The sequence below is a fragment of the Nycticebus coucang genome, chromosome 4, assembly GCF_027406575.1.
Source record: "Nycticebus coucang isolate mNycCou1 chromosome 4, mNycCou1.pri, whole genome shotgun sequence".
Taxonomy (NCBI): Eukaryota; Metazoa; Chordata; class Mammalia; order Primates; family Lorisidae; genus Nycticebus; species Nycticebus coucang.
This window is the reverse complement of record NC_069783.1, coordinates 71078584-71100342: the sequence shown is the minus strand read 5'-3', so window position 1 is coordinate 71100342 and position 21759 is coordinate 71078584. Positions and strand designations below refer to the sequence as shown.

The window sequence follows — 21759 nt, the reverse complement described above, 5'->3', positions numbered from 1 at the left end:
TCATTATGAGGAGTTCTCATACTATGGAGGTTTATATGATAGTAGTAGTAGTTGTTATTTGTAGAATACTTTATATTACTTCCATTTTGAATTCTAAACCACTTAAAAGAAATTATACATGGTTATTATTGGGGTATAATAAGGGTTACTCAGCAAGCTCTATTACTTTTGTGAAGTCTTCCCTGATTGTTTTGGCCTCATAACTTTTTTATTCTAAAATCTTATAGGGCTTAGGGTTTATTCTCCTCAAATTGGCACTTAACTGCATGTTCTCTTTTTTTCATCAGAATAAGAAATATGCTTTCTGTGTTTTTTCATGACAGAATTATTTGGTTTAAAAGAATAAAATCTATGACACTATGAAAGACTTAAAATAAATAGTACAATATTATGTATTCATAAAGTACTTACATCTTAAGCAAATATACCTTATTTTTAATGATTTCCCATATGATAATCAAAAGATATTTACAGTGTGCTCAGTATAAGCCAGGCACTGTGCTAAATGCTACATAGGATTTATTTTTTATTTAACCATTACAATTCTGTTTTGCAGATGATGAACAAGATACACAGGTTAAAGTCAATATTTCAGGGCATCATATTTAAACCGTGTGTTGGTTTTCATTAATCAACATATTTATAATTTCTCTATCAAAAGACAAATATATGTATGGATTGTTTTTTGTTTGTTTGTTTGTTTGTTTGTTTTGTTTTATTTGTAGTTTTTGGCCAGGGCTGGGTTTGAACCTGCCACCTCTGGCATATGGGGCTGGCGCCCCACCCCTTTGAGCCACAGGTGCCGCCCTATGTATGGATTTTTTTAGAAGACAAAAATATTTGCCAAGATGAAGATGGAAATAAGGACTGAGGTACATAATATTATTAACTAGGGAGACATTCTTTAAATAGCCATTATAGTTTTTTTCTTGTTTGATATAAATTGGTAAAGTCAAGAACTTTTTGGATTCTAGTTGTGATGCCATACCTAGTATGAATTTTATTCTCTAGTCATAAACAACTATAAAACTTGGAGAAAATATAAAATCACAGTATTGTCAAATAAAAGAATGGACCAATGTTTGGATGTCAGTCAGTACAGCATTTAGAGAAATAGAAGTCCAAAGAAGAATTAAACATAGAGAAGAAATCCTTGCTAAAAGATCTTCATTAAATTGGACTACAGCTGGTTTCTTTGATCTTTGACTGAATTCTGAGCTGTACATGGATAGGATGCCCTTTGGTAGTTTAGAAGAAAAAAGCTGCTAGGCTATTGATTGCTGTGCAAATACTCTAGAAGTTGCACAGCAGAGATATTGAGGATTGGGTCCAAAGAGAGATCTGACAAGAATCATGGGCGTTCAGTTAAAACATCAGTACACAGAGGTTAACTTAATGGTAAGTTCCCAAGAATAAGGGCAAAACTAAGATATACCCACTGTAATAAAGTTTAAAAACAAGTCTGGCAAAATCAAGATGATTCACCAATAATTTAACTTCCTTCTAGAACAAAACTGAAAACCCTATTGAGGCAGATAGGATAATATATACTGTCTATAGCATTTTTATCTGCAATGTATGGCATACAAAATAAAATTTCATAACATGCTAATAATGAGCAAAATGCTGACCTATACTCAAAAGTACAAATATTCAATAGAAGCAGATTAGGATAATCCAGATATCAGGTTAGCAAAGACTGCAAAATAGCTGCAATTAATATGTTAATAAAAGAGAGGAAAGAAATATGGCAGAAGACAGATTATTTGAACAGAGATTAAGAATCAGGTGTGTATTCTATAACAGCAAAATACAAAGTCTATAATTAAGAAGTCATTATGTGAATTTAAAAAAATGCATTAAGTGTGTTGAACAGCAGGCTTAAGAAAGCAGTATTCAAGATTAGTTTAACTCAAATGCAGGTCTTTAGAAAACACCCAACACAGAGATACAGAAAGAATAATATTTTTATGTTTAATTTTAAGAGTGGAATGGACCATGAGAAATAGGTGGATCATAATCAAAAGTTCTAAAAAGTTTGTACTTGAAGTTCCAGAAGGAGAAAAAAGAAAGGAAATAGTAAAAAAAAACAGTGTTTAAAGAAATAATACTTAAAAGTTTTTTACTGAAAATTCATAGTAAGCTCAGTAAGCCCATGTAGGGTAACCTGAAAGAAAACCATACATAGCCAGGCACATAATGGTATGATTGCTGATATTAAATGTAATGAAAAGTATCTTAAAAGCAGCTGGAGAACAAAGACAAATTCATGGGAAAAACAAAATGAATGATCACTAACTTCTCATGGAAAGGTTAAAGGCCACTGGACAGCAGAATGAAACTTTTAAAATTCCAAAGGAAGAATCTTGAACATGGGTTGAAAGTAAGCTCATGAAAATGTAAGAGAAAATGGAAACCCAACACAAAGAAGCCACAAAGACAACGCATCAAATGACTAAAAAAATGAAAGCATTACGAAAAACCAAAAAGAACTTCTGGAAAAGAAGAATTCATTCAAGTAATTGCAAAGCACAGCAGAAAGCCTTAGGAATAGGCTTGATCAAGTAGAAGAAAGAATCTCAACTTGAAAATAATACCTTTTTGTAAACAAGTCAGTTGAAGAACAAATAAACGAGGAAACAAAGCCTACAGGATATGTGGGACTACGTAAAAAGGACAAATTTAAGAATCATAGACATCCCTGATGGTGAAGAAGAAAATGCACAAAGGTTGGATAATGTATTTGAGGGAATTATTGATGACAGTTTCCCAGACCTGGCTGGAAGTCTAGGTATCTAGATACAAAAAACACACAGGACTCCTGGGAGAGTAGGCAGTCACCACAACACGTAATCTTTAGGCTGGCCAAAGTAAACACAAAACAGTCACTTCTGCCAGTAGTAAGGTGAAAACGGGAGACAATTTACAAAGGTAAATCAATCAGACTAACTACAGACTTCTTGACTGAAACTCTACAAGCCAAGAGGAGCAAGGTACATCTTCAGTCTTCTAAAACAGAATAATGGCCAGCCTTTGGTAGGTTAGAAGACAAAAGCTGTTTGCACAGTAGTAGTTTGCAAAAGTAGTTTGCACAACAATCAATAGCCCAGCAGCTTTTGTCTTTTAAACTACCAAAGGCTTGTAAAGTCTGTAGTTAGTCTGATTGATTACTGGGGAAGATACAAGATTCTTGTATGTTCCAAAACTAAGTTTGTTATTGATATATGAAGGAGAAATCAAGATATTCTTGGACAAGCAATTGCTGAGGGAATTTGTAAAGAATAGACCTGCCCTGCAGGAAGTACTCAGACTTGCGTTATACAGTGATCAGTATAATAGACACTCACCAGTGTAAAACCATCCAAAGGCTCAAGTTCAGAACCCGGATACCACATGGCCTAAGAGGTAAAACAAACAAATAAATACTCAACAAGATTAACAAAAATCCACATGTATAGATTTTTGGATCGATACGGTATGTATCTATACTTTCAGTAAATGCAAGTGAACTCCCCATTGAAGAGATATAGGCTGGCTAAATGGATTAAAAAAAAAAAAACAACAAGTATTTACTGTTTACCAGTAAACACATCTTACCCACAAGGCCTCATTTAGGCTCAAGATGAAAAGATGGAAAACAAAATTCTATGCAAATGGAAATCAAAAGAAATCTGGTGTAGCCATTCTCATATTAGATAACATTGACTTCAAATCAGCAAAAGAAAAGAAAAAGATGCTTACTATATAATGGTGAAGGGAACAATTCAACAAGCAGACTTAACAATCTTAAATATTTATGCACTTAACAGTGGAGTGCCCAGATTCATTTGATTTAATCTAAAGGATAAATAATGGCACCATAATTGCTGGGGACTGTAACACCCCACTGACAGAACAGGACAAACCCTCCAAACAGAAAACAAGCAGAAAACAAAAACAAAAACAAGAGACTTAACAGAACTCTAGAACAAATGGCCCTAACACATTTGCAAAACATTCCACTCCAAAATGGCTGAATATATGCTTTTCTCATCAACTCATGGAACATTCTCTAAGACTGAGATCACATCCTAGGCCACAAGACATATCACAAAAACTTAAAAAAAAAAAAAAGAAAAGAAATATGCCATGTATCTTCTCAGACAGTGATATTTAGAAATCAACTCCAATGGAAACACACCTACCTACACAAAGTTATGAAAACTAAAAAACCTATTGCTGAATAATAGCTGGGTCAATTAATAGATAAAGATAGACATCAAAAGATTCTTTGAACTAAATGATAATGGAGACATTAATAAAATCTATGGGATACAGTAAAAGCAGTTCTGAAAGGAAAACTTAATAACCTTCAATGCACACATCCGAAAGATAGAAAGATCACAAATCAGCAATCTAATGAATTGTCTTAAGGAACTAGAAAAGGAAGAGCAAACCATTCCCAAACCCAGCAGAAGAAAAAAAACTCAGAGTAGAGGTAAATGAAATTGAGAACAAATGAACTGTATGGAAGATTAATGATACAAAAAGTTTGCTCTTTGAAAAGAAAGGAAATTAACAAGCCTCTAGCTAACCAGATTAATCAGAAACAGAAGAGAAAGGACTCTATTAAACTCAATTAAAAATGAAAAAGGGAAAATTACAATTGCTATCATGGAAATATAAAATATCATCATGGAATACTATAAAAATCTGTATGCTCACAAACTTGAAACCGTGGTGGAAATGGACAAATTTTTGGAAATGCACAACCTCCCTGGGCTCAGTCAGGAAGATGTAGAACTCCCCATTAGCCTAACATCAAGCAATAAAAATACCTTTCAACAACAAAAAAATCTTGGACCAGATGGTTTCACACCCAAATTTTACTAAACTTGTACAATACTGCAGAAATTATTCCTTATCATTGAGAGAGAAGGAATCCTCCCTAACTTATTCTACAAAGTCAAATCCCCTGATAGCACAGCCAGGAAAGGACACACTAAAGAAGAATGCTACAGACCAGTATCACTTACGAAAACAGATGCAGGAATTCTCCATAAAATTGTAGCAAACCAAATTCAGCTGCATATCAAAAAAATAATTCATCACAAAAAAGTGGGCTTCATCCCAGAGAGACAAGAATTGTTTGATATTAACAAATCTATGAATGTAATACTGCACATAAATAGATCCAAAAAGAAGGACCATATCATCCTGTCAATAGATACAGAAAAAGTATCTAACAAAATTCAGTACCTTTTTATTGCCAGGTTTATTTCACTGAAACTTCATTACATTCACTACATAAGACTTTTTGGGAGATCTTGTGTCACAGTTTAAATTTTTCAAGGTAACCACTTGATTGGAAATCTGCCACTCTAAAGTCCTGTGCAAATTTTTTAGCAAACTTTTGGATCATGGACCCAGATACTAAGGCATTAACTGTCTTCATTTGTTATAACCAGCTTGATGTGGCTTCATTGACTTAATAGAGGGAAGTTTTTCCTCCTTTTCTGCTGTAGGTCACTGCTTTCCTTACCATATCTCTTCAAGAACTCAGTTTTAGTTTTTGGATATTGCTAACTGTGTTCTTGCTAACTATCTTTCTTTGGCTGCTGCTTTCCAGAAATTGTATAAGATCAACCTTTTCTTTTCCTTCAGCATCAGCTCTTTGAGTTCTTACCTTTGGGCCATAATGTCTTTTTTTTTTTTTTTTTTTTTTATATATTGTTGGGGATTCATTGAGGGTACAATAAGCCAGTTACACTGATTGCAATTGTTAGGTAAAGTCCCTCTTGCAATCATGTCTTGCCCCCATAAAGTGTGACACACACTAAAGCCCCATCCCCCTCCCTCCCTCCCTCTTTCTGCTTCCCCCCCCATAACCTTAATTGTCATTAATTGTCCTCATATCAAGATTGAGTACATAGGATTCATGCTTCTCCATTCTTGTGATGCTTTACTAAGAATAATGTCTTCCACTTCCATCCAGGTTAATACGAAGGATGTAAAGTCTCCATTTTTTTTAATGGCTGAAAAGTATTCCATGGTATACATATACCACAGCTTGTTAATCCATTCCTGGGTTGGTGGGCATTTAGGCTGTTTCCACATTTTGGCGATTGTAAATTGAGCTGCAATAAACAGTCTAGTACAAGTGTCCTTATGATAAAAGGATTTCTTTCCTTCTGGGTAGATGCCCAGTAATGGGATTGCAGGATCAAATGGGAGGTCTAGCTTGAGTGCTTTGAGGTTTCTCCATACTTCCTTCCAGAAAGGTTGTACTAGTTTGCAGTCCCACCAGCAGTGTAAAAGTGTTCCCTTCTCTCCACATCCACGCCAGCATCTGCAGTTTTGAGATTTTGTGATGTGGGCCATTCTCACTGGGGTTAGATGATATCTCAGGGTTGTTTTGATTTGCATTTCTCTAATATATAGAGATGATGAACATTTTTTCATGTGTTTGTTAGCCATTCGTCTGTCGTCTTTAGAGAAAGTTCTATTCATGTCTCTTGCCCATTGATATAAGGGATTGTTGGCTTTTTTCATGTGGATTAATTTGAGTTCTCTATAGATCCTAGTTATCAAGCTTTTGTCTGATTGAAAATATGCAAATATCCTTTCCCATTGTGTAGGTTGTCTCTTTGCTTTGGTTATTGTGTCCTTAGCTGTACAGAAGCTTTTCAGTTTAATGAAGTCCCATTTGTTTATTTTTGTTGTTGTTGCAATTGCCATGGCAGTCTTCTTCATGAAGTCTTCCCCCAGGCCAATATCTTCCAGTGTTTTTCCTATGCTTTCTTGGAGGATTTTTATTGTTTCATGCCTTAAATTTAAGTCCTTTATCCATCTTGAATCAATTTTAGTGAGTGGGGAAAGGTGTGGGTCCAGTTTCAGTCTTTTACATGTAGACATCCAGTTCTCCCGACACCATTTATTGAATAGGGAGTCTTTCCCCCAAGGTAAGTTCTTGTTTGGTTTATCGAAGATTAGGTGGTTGTAAGATGTTAGTTTCATTTCTTGGTGTTCAATTCGATTCCAAGTGTCTATGTCTCTGTTTTTGTGCCAGTACCATGCTGTCTTGACCACTATGGCTTTGTAGTACAGACTAAAATCTGGTATGCTGATGCCCCCAGCTTTATTTTTGTTACTAAGAACTGCCTTAGCTATACGGGGTTTTTTCCGGTTCCATACAAAATGCAGAATCATTTTTTCCAAATCTTGAAAGTACGATGTAGGTACTTTGATAGGAATGGCGTTGAATAGGTAGATTGTTTTGGGAAGTATAGACATTTTAACAATGTTGATTCTTCCCATCCATGAGCATGGTATGTTCTTCCATTTGTTAATATCCTCTGCTATTTCCTTTCTGAGGATTTCATAGTTTTCTTTATAGAGGTCCTTCACCTCCTTCGTTAGGTATATTCCTAGGTATTTCATTTTCTTTGAAACTATGGTGAAGGGAGTTGTGTCCTTAATTAGCTTCTCATCTTGACTGTTATTGGTGTACACAAAGGCTACTGACTTGTGGACATTGATTTTATATCCTGAAACATTACTGTATTTTTTGATGACTTCTAGGAGTCTTGTGGTTGAGTCTTTGGGGTTCTCTAAGTATAAGATCATGTCGTCAGCAAAGAGGGAGAGTTTGACCTCCTCTGCTCCCATTTGGATTCCCTTGATTTCCTTGTCTTGCCTAATTGTATTGGCTAGAACTTCCAGCACTACGTTGAATAGTAAAGGTGACAGAGGACAACCTTGTCTGGTTCCATTTCTAAGAGGAAAAGCTTTGAGTTTTACTCCATTCAGTAAAATATTGGCTGTGGGTTTGTCATAGATAGCTTCAATCAGTTTTAGAAATGTGCCACCTATGCCTATACTCTTCAGTGTTCTAATTAGAAAAGGATGCTGGATTTTATCAAATGCTTTTTCTGCATCTATTGAGAGGATCATGTGATCTTTATTTTTGCCTCTGTTAATATGGTGGATAACGTTTATGGACTTGCGTATGTTAAACCAGCCTTGCATCCCTGGGATGAAGCCTACTTTGATCATGATGAATGACTTTTTTGATGATAAGCTGTAATCTATTGGCTAGGATTTTGTTGAGAATTTTTCCATCTATATTCATGAGTGAGATTGGTCTGAAATTCTCCTTTTTGTTTGGGTCTTTTCCTGGTTTTGGTATCAGGGTGATGTTTGCTTCATAGAATGTGTTGGGGAAGATTCCTTCTTCCTCAATTTTTTGGAATAATTTCTGCAGTACAGGAATAAGCTCTTCCTTGAAGGTTTGATAGAATTCTGGAGTGAAGCCATCTGGATCAGGGCATTTTTTGGTTGGAAGATTTTTTATTGTTTCTTTGATCTCAGTGTTTGAAATTGGTCTGTTCAGGAGCTCTATTTCTTCCTGGCTGAGTGTAGGGAGAGGGTGTGATTCCAAATATTGATCCATTTCTTTCACATTGTCAAATTTCTGGGCATAGAGTTTCTGGTAGTATTCAGAGATGATCTCTTGTATCTCTGTGGGATCAGTTGTTATTTCCCCTTTATCATTTCTGATTGAGGTTACTAGAGATTTTACTTTTCTATTCCTCGTTAGTCTGGCCAATGGTTTATCTATTTTATTTATTTTTTCAAAAAACCAACTCCTTGTTTCATTAATTTTCTGAATGATTCTTTTATTATCAATTTCATTGATCTCTGATTTGATTTTGGATATTTCTTTTCTTCTACTGAGTTTAGGCTTAGATTGTTCTTCTTTTTCCAATTCCATAAGATCTCTTGTGAGATTGTTGATGTGCTCTCTTTCTGTTTTTCGAATGTAGGCATCTAAAGCGATGAATTTTCCTCTCAAAACTGCTTTTGCAGTATCCCACAGGTTTTGGTAGCTTGTGTCTTCATTGTTGTTATGCTCAAGGAAGTTAATGATTTCCTGTTTTATTTCTTCCTTCACCCATCTGTTATTCAACAGAAGATTGTTTAATTTCCATGCCTTTGGGTGAGGTCGAGCATTTTTGTTAGAGTTGAGTTCCACCTTTAGTGCCTTATGGTCTGAAAAGATACAAGGTGTCCCGACCCGCGGGACAGCAACGGGGGGCCGCAGGAACCACCTAAAGGAGAAAAACAAACAAGGGGTGCGAGAAAGGGAGACAAGACAGTTTTCTGATCAAGTCTCGAACTTTATTGAAAAAACTTGTGCCTTATAAGCATTACGAGGAAGGTGGGTGGGTCTTTTTGGGAGGTTCAGAGGAGTTGTTAACTGGGGATTGGCTAGAGTAAGTAAGATGGGGCATAAGGTGATTGGTTGGCTAGTTGTCAGGTAAAGTTACCGGGAAAAGGTAAAACTGTTTTTTACTTAAAAAGGAAGTAAGGCCAAGCTGTACCTTATATGGCTTCCGACATCTCCTCCCTTTTTGTTTTAAGGAGGTGGGCATTAACCGAGAGAGGGAGTAGTGACCTGGCTCCTCTCGTGGATTTCCCAGATCCACATTTGTTATTTGCGGTATCTTTTGGAGAGGAGAGGTAAGCGAAATTTTTGATACCAACCTCTATGCAAGCCAGGTTTGCTCTCAGAGAAAAATCAGAGGGGGTCTGATCCTTCATTTGACTTCTCCTTGGGATCGGGAGGTCGAAGGATTGTGGGACCTTCTCTTGCAATGCCTTGCTGTGCACTCAACTCGGTGCCCATACCCTTTTTTCCTTTTATTAGGAATGGGTAAGTGTACCTCTGATCTATACACTGCCCTCATTATGAAGGGAAGCCATAAGAGTCGGTTTCTTGGTCAGACAGAGCCAGGCGATGGTAGTGAATTTGAATTGGTTTTGCTAGGGCAGAGTCTATTTGTTGTTTAATGAAAGTGGTGACCTTTTTGAATAGCCAGGGGCCAAAGGAAAGGACTAATAGAAAACCTAATAGGGGGCCTAGGAGTGGGAGGAGATAAGGAAGAAGTCCATTGAGTCCTGACCAAAGGGGGTTATCACGAAGTTCCTTTCTTCTTTCTTCGAGCTGGTCTTGCAGGTTTTTTATCTTGTCTCGAACAATGCCTGACTTGTTGGCGTAGAAGCAGCATTTTTCCTGTAAAGCCAAACAGATACCTCCCTGCTCTGCCGTGAGGAGATCTAAGCCTCTACGGTTTTGTAGGACTACTTCTGCTAGGGAGTCTATTTGATCTTGAAGATCGTGAATTGTTTCAGAAAGAGCTGAGACGTCCTCTATTAGTTGATGAGACAGTTTGTGGTAGGAATGTATAGATATTCCTGTTCCGGTAACTCCCGTGGCTACTGCTGTAGTGATGCCTAGTCCTGCTATTAGTGGGATAAGTTGAATAGCTCTTTTAGAGCGTGGATGTCCAGCTATATAATCAAGACTGGGGAGAGGAACAGGTTGATCTCCTAGTATAATAGAGATATCAGGGAGTAGTTGGGCGGTTACGCAATAGCCTGTCCAGTTACCTGGTAGGGCCGTGTAGGCCAAATTTCCTCCGCATACAAAAACATGTCCAGGAGGGGGGCACCGGTGTGAGGTGATGTTAGAAATGGAGGAGCAGTTTGTGAAGGTGATGCTTCCTAAGTCTACATCATAATTATTGTTCTGGGGAGGTTTGTATATACAAGGGGTTTGTATAAATTCTATAGGTTGGACTCTAAAAGGTAGACTGTCACTACAGTTTAGATGTGAGTTGTTTAGATGTGAAGTGGAGGTGTTTGTTAGTAGGGCTAGGGGCATAGGTGTGCCAAGAGTTAGACATAGCCAGCAGTTTTCCGCGAGGGTTGGGTTGGAATTATTTAAAGCTTTGAAAGTGGCTTCTAAAATATCAGAGGTTTGGACGTCGAGATCTATATCTCGAGATTTAGGTAAAGCTAAGGGGTGGTATTGTAGGGGAGTATATTTTTCTTTAATTATTTTTTCAATTTGTTTTTGGACTGCATCTTCTCTTACCCTATCTGATGGCCCACCGCCATCAGATGTGTGAATTGGTGGTTTTAGTGGCCAGCAAACATTTTTGCCAATAGTGCCTAAGCAGGAGGCTTGGGCATATTTGGAGTGTCCCAGGTTATGAGTAGAATCAAGCTCACTCCAAAGGAGCCAGAATAAGTTCTTTGTAAAATGGCTGTTAGATATGTGTTGCCGTTTGTGTGGGTGCACTGTTGGACACTATTGTAGCACATAGAGTGCATTTGATTGGTTATTTCACACTCCGTGGGACAAGGTCCTGGTTCGTTTTGAACTGGGAGTATTATTTTGGGTGCATTAACACATTGCCAGTTTTGCTTATGTCCTCCTCCTATCTGTGACGTGAAAGTTAAATAGGCGGTTTTGCCGCTGCAATCAACTTGGCTAGTATGTGAGGTGGGTATTATTGTAGTTGTTCCTCCCTTGCAGTCACAAGGTGCCCCATATAATTTTTGGAGTAGTTGTTCTGTGGTAATTGGGGGCCCCATGCCACCTAGGGTAGTGTTTAATAAGGTAAAGAATATTATGGTAGGGTAGAAAACCATGGTTTTGATTGATTTTGTTCTAGCAGGTAGGAGTTTATTGAGAAGTAGTGTCTTCAGGAAGGTTGTGTTCCAGGGCCGTATCTGTAGGGGAAGATAAAGTTTTCTCAGGGATTTTCCCTGGAACTGATAGTGTTACGGAGGGGTTGATGGGTTTGATTAACCGTTCTGGGAGCCAACGAGGTCCGTCTTCTTTGGTATCATATATACAGGCATGTCCTCGACCCCAAATGAGAACGGGATCGGGGCCATTCCTTTTTAAAGTAAAGGGATCTTTCCACATGACTTTAGCATATTGGGTGTTTGTTTCTTGGTGCCAGAGTCTGTCAGCTGCAGACTTTCCATGGTAATCTAATTGTAAGAAGTTTAGGACAAATAGAGCATGGTTAAGGAGGTTACGAGGGGAGCCTTTGGTGGGATAAAAGGAGGTAGTTTTAAGTTTGTTAATTGTGGTTTTTAAGGTTTGATGTGCTCTTTCAACGATCCCTTGGCCTTGCGGGTTATAAGGGATCCCCGTAATGTGTTTGATTTTTAATTGATGGCAGAATGATTGAAAGGCTTTGGAAATGTATCCAGGGCCGTTGTCAGTTTTGATTTTTTGAGGTTTATTCATGGTAGTAAGACATTGGAGAATATGGGCTATGACATTTTTTGTGGCTTCACCGCTTTGAAGAGTGGCGAAGATGAATCCACTGAAAGTGTCAATAGTGACATGGACATACTTAAGGGTGCCAAATTCAGGGAGATGGGTAACATCCATTTGCAAAATTTCATTGGGGAGTATACCCCTGGGATTGACTCCTAAGTGAGGAACCGGTAATGAGGTTACACATCCGGGACAGGACTTGACAATTTGTCGAGCTTGTTCTCTGGAAATTTTGAATAGGAGTCGGAGGGTGTGAGCATTAAGATGGTGAGTAGCATGAGTTTGTTGGGCTTTGGTAATGGGGTCTGTAAAGATGGGGGTATATAGGTCGGGTATTTTTGTCAGTGATGGCATTGCCCTGGGAAAGGGGTCCTGGTAGTTCTGTATGTGCTCTTAAGTGTCCGATGTAAAAGGGAGTTTGCCTGGTTCTTATTAACTTTTGTAGTTGATAGAATAGAGGTACTGCATTAGTGGTAGGTTTGATATAGGGAATAGTTTCTAACAAAGGGATGGAAAAGGCTAGATAAGAACTATCAGTGTAAAGATTAAAGGGAGAATTGGGTAATTTTGTAAAGACTTGAAAGATTGCAAAAAGTTCTACAAGTTGGGCAGATTTGAAAGGGGATTGAATGGAATGTTCTTTATCATTGATAGTAAAGGCAGCCGTGCCATTGGAGGAGCCATCTGTAAATACTAAGAATGCTTGTTTAAGTGGTGTTTTTGAGGTGATTTTGGGGATAACGAAGGGATGTAATCGCGCAAATTGGAGTAATTTGTGGGGAGGGAAATGGTTATCTATTGTTCCTTGGAATGAAGTGAGGGAAATGGTCCAATCGTCATCATGTTGAATAAGCCAATTTAATTGTTCCTTAGTATATGGAAGAATAAGTTGATTGGGATCTCTTCCAAAGTATTGTAAGCTTTTTTCTCTCCCTTGTCGTATGATTTTTGTGACTAATGAAGGGTAGGGGGTAAGTACCCGGGAGGGAGAGGAGGGTAGGTGAATCCAAAGAAGGGGATTGTCTTGCCATAAAACTCCGGTTGGTGTGTGAGGTGTAGGGCATATGATAAGAGAGAAAGGTTTATTGTAGGAAAGGAATGTAATTTGTTGTTGTTGAATGGCATTCTCAATGGAGCGAAGGGCTTTCTTTGCTTCAGGGGAGAGGGAGCGCGGGGAGAGAGGATTAGAATCACCCTGTAGGGTGTTAAAAAGGGGCTTAAGTTCCTCGGTTGTAAGTTTTAGGTAGGGTCTTAACCAGTTAATATCACCGAGGAATTTTTGGAAGTCATTAAGGGTTTGAAGGTGTGAAGTTTTTAGTTGGATTTTTTGAGTTGTAATTTTATTTGAGTTTAATTCGAATCCAAGATATTAATAGGGGTCTTTGAGTTGTATTTTATTGGGAGCTATTTGGAGTCCTAAGGTGTTGAGTTGATTTGTTGGTTCTTGGCTGCATTTGAGTACTTTTGAGGCCGAAGGTCCTGCTAGAAGAATATCATCCATATAGTGAATGATATACATAGAGGGCCATAGTGGCCGGAGGGGGTCTATGGCTTGGGCGACAAATTTTTGACATAGGGTGGGACTGTTTTCCATTCCCTGTGGGAGTACTTTCCATTGATAGCGGGGCATAGGCCCTTTGAAGTTGATAACGGGGAGGCTGAAGGCAAAACGCTCCCTGTCCTGAGGGTGTAAAGGAATGGTGAAGAAACAATCTTTAAGATCAATAATAATTTTGAAATAATTGGCTGGAATAGCAACTGGGGAAGGGAGGCCTGGTTGAAGGGCTCCCATGGTATACATGGTTTTATTAATTTCTCTGAGATCTTGGAGAAGTCTCCAGGATCGTGTTTTCTTTTTTATTGTAAATATGGGGGTGTTCCAGGGGGAAGTAGTAGGTTCTAAGTGGCCAGCTGCTAGTTGTTCCTGTACTAACTGAGTAGCTGCTGTAAGTTTTTCATTACTTAGAGGCCATTGATCTACCCACACTGGTGCGTCGGATTTCCATTTTATCTTATCAGCGTGGGGTACAGGAAAGTCAATGGGCATTATGGAAAATGTTCACTCCCTAAACCCGAGCGGTTACTGTTTTGTACTAGGGAAAGGGGCTGTTTTATTCCTTGGCTGTTTTTACCTAATCCTTGCCCTGGTAAAAAGCCCTGCTTAAGCATTTGATGAGTGATGATTTCATTGGGACTGCACATAATGATTTTCATCTGGGATAAGATGTCTCGCCCCCAAAGATTGATGGGCAGTCCTGAAACAATGTAAGGTTGTACTTGTCCGGTATTACCTTCTTCGTCTTTCCATGTTAATATTTTGGAACTTTGTTTAGGGTTGGTTGATTGACCAATACCTTTAAGGTGAGTTATGGAGGCTTCACAGGGCCAACTAGAGGGCCAGTTTTGGGCAGCGATGACTGTAGCATCAGCCCCTGTATCTACTAGGCCTGTAAAGGCTTTGCCATCAAGATGTAAAGTTAACAATGGTCTGTCAGGGGTTATTTCTTGTGCCCAATAAGCATCAGCTGATCTGAGAGCAGCATTTAGGCTGGGGAAGGAGGAACTATTTTTATTGGAGGAATTTATGGGGAGCAATATAAGTTGGGCTATTTTTTTGCCTTTGGGGATGGACACAGGTCCTGATGGTGCTGAGGCTAAGAGTGTTATTTGTCCTGTATAATTATTATCAATAATTCCAGGAGTGATGTGGAGACCGGCCAATGTAATACTTCCTCTGCCTAAGACAAGGCCGAAGGTCTCAGGAGGTAGGGGCCCATATGACTCTGTGGGTATGAGTTGTATTCCTTGGTCAGGAATTAATATTGTATCGGTGGCGGCACAGAGGTCCAATCCTGCGCTACCTGGGATGGGGTGGAGGAGAGATTTGACATCTGAGTGGGGAGAATTTGTTGTTGGTTTTCCTGGGCTTGAGGGATGAACCTGGTGGCCCCTTGGTTCAGTCCCTGAGTTGGGGCCAGGGGCTGGCCCCTCAGGGAGTTTCCCTGGTTGGGGTTTTCCCGCGAAGGGGTAAGGAGTTTACCTTCGATATCAGTTTTGGAGTAGCATTCATTAGCCCAGTGAAGGCCGCGCTTGCAACGTGGGCAACGAGTTTTGGGAGGTGCTCAGGGCTGGGAACATTTAGGCGGGGAATTGGTGGTAGCTGCTGATTGTTTTTCATTAGGGCAGTTACGGGCGAAGTGCCCTGGCTGTTTACAATTATAACAGGTTTTGTGTTGGTTATTTGAGGTGAGGTTTTTTAAGGCTGCCCCAATGGCTAGACCAAGCGTGTGAGAAGTGCCAATGCCTGAGCATAATTTTATGTAGTCGGACAGACTGCCACAACGATGGGGTCTAAGGATTTCCTGGCATGTTAAATTTGCATTTTCATAAGCAAGATGTTTAATGAAGGTGCCCTCAACTTCTGCTTCCCCTAATAATCTTTCGGCAGCTTCAGTGAGGCGGCTGACAAAGTCACTATAGGGTTCATCAGAGCCTTGGCGAACTTTAGCCAAGGAGGTGGTGGCTGAGCCTTTAGGAGGGAGTCGTCGCCAAGCTTTGAGGCCTGCATTCTGAATTTGAGCTAGTAATCCAGGGGGAAATGTTGCTTGGATTTCATTAGTTTCATAGGGACTCCGGCCGAGTAGTTTATCTCGGGTCCAAGAGCGTGTGGTTTTATTTTCACTATTGCGCTGGGCGGTTTCTCGACAATTTTCTACAAAGTCAGTCCGCCAAAGGACATAGTCACCTCCTGATAATGTAGCTCGTGCCAGGGAGAGCCAATCGTTGGGTGTTAGCCATCGGTCACTAAGACTCTCAAGGATGGTAAGTGTATAAGGAGCAGTGGGGCCATAATTGGTAACTGCCGCTTTTAGGTCTTTTAAATGTTTAAGGTTTAGGCGGCGGTATTTTTGTCCTTTAACGAGATTTTTTTGGTCAGTGTCTAAATCCTCCGTATCTGAATTATCAGGATCAGGTTTTGTGGAGTCAGGGGAGGTTTCATTTTCATTAGAAGGGTCTTCCTCAATCTCATTGTCTTCAGATTCTGCTACGGCAGGGTTAGAATTTTGGCTACGGGTGACTGGGAATGTAAGAACAGGGGGGTTGCCTTTGGCCCTTTTTGTTCTCCCTATTTTTTGTGTTGGTGAGGGAGATAGATTATTGGCAGTGAGGTTGGGGTTTAATTTAAAAAGTTCAGTTTCAAGGGCCTGAATTTCTTTAATAAGGTGAAGGTGCTCACTCTTGGTTTGTAATATTTCTTTGAGGGAGGAGACTTCTTGAGTGAGTGTTGTTTTTGCTAGTCGGATGGGGTCAAGTGGGAGATTATTGGGTATAGAGGGAGGTTTTGGGATAACTGAGGTGTTGAGGTTGTAAGAGTGTGGGTTATGGGGGGGGGGGGTTTATTGATGACAGGGGCTGTAAGGCCCCAGGGGTTATCATGGTAATGGACAGCCTGATTTTCTAGGGATTTTTCTTCCTCAGGGTTTAAATGATGTATTTGATTATTAGAAATGAGTGATGGGTAGAGTTTGGGAGATGAAGGCTTTTGAGGGAAAGGGTTGGTAACATTTGGAGTTTTAAGAGCGTTGTTGGGGCTGTTCGGGGTTTTAGGGGAAACTGGGGGGTTGTCAGGAATTTCTACCGTGACAGAGGGGCAGGTGGAAGGAGGGCGAGAAGCCTCTTTAAGGACTTCTTCTCCTACTTTGATGACATCTCGAATGTCAGGATCTAGTGAATGAACTTTTAACATGTCATGAATTAAATTCCAGTAGGAAAAGGCTGTAACTGGGACTTTGTCAGGACCAAAGGTGTGGTAAAAGTCCTGCAAGGCATCTCCTACTCGTTCCCAGCGTTTTTGGCTGATTGTTCCCTCTAAAGGGAACCAGGGGCAAGTGTTATGAATAAAATTAAAAAATTCTTTAAGGTCCTTTCTTTTAACCCTTACTCCTCGCACTCTGAGTGATCCTTTGAGTCCGTCAAGGAACATTTCATGTGTACTAAGCGAATTCCCCATTATGTTGGCTGGATGGCTCTCTCAGGATCTCGGTTCACGCAAGTCTCCAGTCGACTCGGAACTTAAGTTTCTCTGTGACCACTCTCCCTGTACCTTATGATCTCTGCTCGCGTGTCATAGGTCGGCAGGTATAATCCGCCTGCTCGGACCCTCTCAGGCAGGACAGCTGCCTACCGCCCTCAGGCTTAGCCTTTGGGAGGCAGCGTCCCTGGGAGTGCCCTTGAGGTGGACGACCGTGTAAGACGTAGCAAGCTCAGAGTTTGTTAGAGAGTGTTAGGCAGAAAAACTAGTCCAAGTGTTTTGGAGTTCTCACTGCCGAAACGGGTACCTCTCGTCCTTCCCCGCTTTGGCCCTGTGAGCTTGGTAAGTGAATTAGATCCGGGAGAGCCAATAATAACAGCCAAGACAAAGGGGTGAAATGTTTGAAATCTTGTAAGTTATCGTTTGCCTACCTTCTCTTCTGATCCGTCTCACGGCGGGTGAACCGAGGCGATCTGAATGGGGAGTGCACGCGGGTCCTCGCTGCAGCTCCGAAGGGTGCCCGGCCGGGGCTTCCGTAGGCAAGCGTTCTCCTCCAGGGGGTCCCGATCACCCCTCGTTGGGCGCCAGGATGTCCCGACCCGCGGGACAGCAACGGGGGGCCGCAGGAACCACCTAAAGGAGAAAAACAAACAAGGGGTGCGAGAAAGGGAGACAAGACAGTTTTCTGATCAAGTCTCGAACTTTATTGAAAAAACTTGTGCCTTATAAGCATTACGGGGAAGGTGGGTGGGTCTTGTTGGGAGGTTCAGAGGAGTTGTTAACTGGGGATTGGCTAGAGTAAGTAAGATGGGGCATAAGGTGATTGGTTGGCTAGTTGTCAGGTAAAGTTACCGGGAAAAGGTAAAACTGTTTTTTACTTAAAAAGGAAGTAAGGCCAAGCTGTACCTTATATGGCTTCCGACACAAGGTAAAATTTCAATTCTTTTGATTCTGTTGATATTTGTTTTGTGTCCCAGGATATGATCAATTTTGGAGAATGTTCCATGGGGTGATGAGAAGAATGTATATTCTTTATCTTTGGGGTGGAGTGTTCTATATGCGTCTATCAAGCATAGTTGTTCTAGGGTCTCATTTAAATCTCTTATATCTTTGTTTAATTTCTGTTTAGAGGATCTGTCCAGCTCTGTAAGAGGAGTGTTAAAGTCCCCTGTTACGATGGTATTATGAGATATCATATTGCTCAGACTGAGTAAGGTCTGCTTCAAGAATCTGGGAGCATTTAAATTGGGTGCATAAATATTTAGAATTGAAATGTCTTCTTGTTGTATTTTTCCCTTGACCAATATAAAGTGACCATCTTTGTCTTTTTTGACTTTAGTTGCTTTAAATCCACATGTGTCTGAAAATAAGATTGCAACTCCTCTTTTCTTCTGAATTCCATTTGCCTGAAAAATTGTCTTCCAACCCTTGACTCGGAGCTTTAATTTGTCTTTTGAAGCCAGGTGTGTTTCTTGCAGACAGCAAATGGATGGCTTGTGTTTTTTAATCCAGTCAACCAATCTATGTCTCTTCAGTGGGGAATTCAAGGCATTAACATTTATTGAGATAATTGATAAGTGTGGTAGTATTCTATTCGTCTTATTTTGTGAGAGTCCATTGCTTAGTTTTATCTTTTGCATCAGTGTGGAGGTTAGGTTCTGTCCTTTAATTTCTGAGTGCTTACTTTGCTGCTGAACCATTGTGGTGGTCAGTGTGCAGAACAGGTTGAAGTATTTCCTGTAGAGCTGGTCTTGTTGTGGCGAATTTCCTCAATGTTTGTATATCCGTAAATGATTTGATTTCTCCGTCAATTTTGAAGCTTAGCTTAGCAGGGTACAGAATTCTGGGCTGAAAATTTTTCTGTTTAAGTAGATTAAAGGTAGATGACCATTGTCTTCTTGCTTGGAAAGTTTCATTAGAGAAGTCTGCAGTCACTCTGATGGATTTGGCCCTGTAGGTCAACTGGCGCTTACTCCTGGCAGCTTGCAGAATCTTTTCTTTTTCTTGACTTTGGACAGATTCATCACAATGTGTCTTGGAGAAGCTCGGTTAGAGTTGAGGCGACCTGGGGTCCGATAGCTCTCTGAAAGCAGTGTGTCAGAATCTTTGGTGATGTTTGGGAAATTTTCTTTTATAATATTCTCTAGTATGGCTTCCATTCCTCTGGGGCATTCTTCTTCCCCTTCTGGAATTCCTATAACTCGTATGTTGGAACGCTTCATAAAGTCCCATAATTCTGACAGTGAAGGTTCTGCTTTCTCTCTCTTCTTTTCTGCCTCTTTTACTGTCTGAGTTATCTCAAGAACTTTGTCTTCTACCTCTGAAATTCTTTCTTCTGCATGGTCTAACCTGTTGCTGATACTTTCCATTGCATCTTTAAGTTCCCTGATTGACTGTTTCAGTTCCTTCAGGTCTGGTATATCCTTTTTATATTCTTCATATCGTTCATCTCTTATTTGATTCTGTTTTTGGATGTCTTTTTGTTTATTTTCCACTTTGTTAGCAGTTTCCTTCATTGTTTCCATCATTTCTTTCATTGTTTTCAACATGTGTATTCTAAATTCCCTTTCCGTCATTCCTAACATTTCTTTACAGGTGGAATCATCTGCAGTAGCTACCTCATGTTCCCTTGGTGGAGTTGTTCTAGACTGGTTCTTCATGTTGCCTGGAGTTTTCTGCTGGTTCTTCCTCATGAGTGATTTCTTTTATCTGTTTCCTTGGCCTAATTTTCCTTTCACTTCCTCTTGCTCTTTAAGTTCTTGTGCCTGTGGACTAAGGGTTACAGGACCAGAAGGGTGAGAAGGTTGAAGAGCAAAAAAGGGATGAAAGAAAGGAGGACCAAGTGATAAGAAAAAAAGAAAGATAGAGAAAGGAGAGGGGGTGGGTATAAGGAATACTGACAAAAAGAAGAGAGGCACAGAAAGAGGGGGACAGGGCAATATAGGTGTACAGTAGGGTACTTTGACACAACCTTAAAAAACCCCACCTTCTGGGGGTGCCCAGTTGGGTGGTTCCCTTGAGGTCAGCAGCTCTTTGCTAACCTGATCAGACACAGTACCCCACCTCCACCAAGTAGAGAGGAAAGACAAAAATGCTATAAATCAAACCAAAACAAGCAAACGGAAAACTTTACGGGGATAAAATTGGGTGAAAAACCAAATGATAGCGGTAGAAACACTAGCAAAAATGAAGTTGTAGTTATTAAAAAAGGCAGCAATGGGAAGTTATAATTAAACTAGAAAAATTGAGAATGAAAAAGGGATCTGTATGGAAAAGATTGAAATTAAAAAACAAAAGAACATCAACAACATCAAAATAAACAAAAAAATCCAACCAAACAAAAAAAAAAGAAAAAAATACACAACCAAAAACAAAGCAGTTTGTATATGTTATTGAATATTGTCTGGGCAACACGTGGTCTTCTGGGGCATGAGATGTTAATCACAGTTCTGATACCACTGGAGGCTGCTGATTTCTCAAACCCCAGCAGGTAGACACCCTAAATCTCTCTTCAGCCCAGTGAACAGGCACTTTGAACTTGTAAACTTGCTGAGCAGAAGCTTTCCCAGCTTTCTCGCTGGAATCACTGTTGAACTGGCTATCCACTTACCCAGTGTGCCAAAACTGGTCTCACTCTGCCCCTGAGGGTTAGGGCTGCAAGGCGGCTCAGACCCCACCCTTAGGCTACTTGGTACCAGCTCCCACCCGTTTCTAGCTCTGCGACCCTGTGGGCGGAGCTTGCCGGGGAAGATCACTGACAATGGTTCCGTGTGACCTACTGCCAAACACTTATTAGCTCCGTCTGGCTCAGTGGCTCAGACTGGGGCCCTAGACAACGGCCAAAGTTCTCTGCACTCCCACTCAGGCCTTCCCCAAGGCAGTTCAACTCAGTGCCAAGTCCAAGGACATCAAAACAGTTCACAGGTAAGGCCTTTCTGGTTTGCAGTCTCGCTGCTACTGAACTTACAGTTGTGGGCGGGTTTAGACGGATTGAACACACGCCACCATTTGCCGGTTTTCCACTGTTTTAGTCCTCCTCTTGAGGTCCAGAAGTCTCTCGCTGACTCCCTGAATCCTCATAGGAGTGATGATAGGCAGATCCCACCAGCCAGAGATGCCTGGAGTCCTATCTCCCCAGACTCACGGTGCCCAGATGCAAGGAAGCTGTTACTCGGCTGCCATCTTGCTCCGCTTCTGGGCCATAATGTCTTAATTAACTATAATTTTTTTCAGTAATTGTAAATTACTGAAGGGTGTACCCACAATTCAGACCAACCTTCATGTTGAAAAAATCTGCAACACGTGATAAACAATGGGACATTTATCCTAATCCAAGACATGATAATAATAAAATATGAAGAAAAGACTAAAGAAAAAATAATACAATAAGGGGCAAAACCCACACCTTCTACCCACTGGTGTAGAGTGGACTCAGTTGCTCAAGTTATAGAGGGTAAGTTAATATTGTGTGTCACAATCCAAGCGGTCAAGGTACAACTTAGATAAGTGGTCAATATATAGAAGTCAGTCTTCTATTGAGTACATGTGGCGCATGTCTGGAAAATTTAAGTCAATTTAAGGAGGTGGTCAGTGAAGCATGCTGGTT

The 21759-nt window shown here is 40.3% G+C and overlaps 1 protein-coding gene across 1 annotated transcript in view; it reads left to right on the top strand.

Moving 5' to 3' along the window:
• Positions 1-21759, top strand: part of EXOC6B (exocyst complex component 6B) — a 782024-nt gene that overhangs the window by 473407 nt on the left and 286858 nt on the right. The gene's annotated exons all lie outside the window — the stretch shown is intronic.